The sequence below is a fragment of the Penaeus monodon genome, chromosome 19 (genome assembly GCF_015228065.2).
Source record: "Penaeus monodon isolate SGIC_2016 chromosome 19, NSTDA_Pmon_1, whole genome shotgun sequence".
NCBI classification, from domain to species: Eukaryota; Metazoa; Arthropoda; class Malacostraca; order Decapoda; family Penaeidae; genus Penaeus; species Penaeus monodon.
The window spans coordinates 30,978,378-30,979,041 of NC_051404.1; positions in this window are offsets into that span (position 1 = coordinate 30,978,378).

Sequence of the window (664 nt, forward strand, 5' to 3'; positions counted from 1 at the left end):
GTATGGAAGAATAGGAGAGAGATGGCTAGATAGATTGACAGATGTTTACGAGGCACAAACTATGGAATTATCTATCTCTTTGGAAATCCATCAGTGTTCTTGTTTAATAATTTTATATACTTAAACAATAGAACATATAATTTTCTTCTTTAATCACCTCTATCAGTATAAACATTATTATTTATTTATTCTATATTTTCTTTCCTATTTAACAGTCGACATTACACCTCATGCAAAGCAGAGAATTGTCGTTAATGAATATAAATATTTAGAAAAAGAAAAGAAAAAAATCGCTCGCTTCCGACTCTGCACTATCAGTCCATCCTTCCGCTTTCTCTTATCGTATTTCTGACACCTTAGTTACTTCACTTTGCACTCCCACGCTATTTCGGAAAGACACTTTGCCAAGTCTTGACACTGCGAGAACGTAAAATCAAGTGTCATTTATCGGGTAGGTTAGAAAAAGGCTTTGGCTGGTGTCACTTCTGGCACCCTCAACCTATACATCACGGGTCTTCATCTCTCTCTAACAAAACTATAAATCTATAATATATCTACAAATTAGCAAATCCTCTACATTACAGTACTGCTACTCACGGATCATTGTAATAAATTCATATTATATCGGACATCATTGTCTGAAACAATTTATCACAAGCATTCA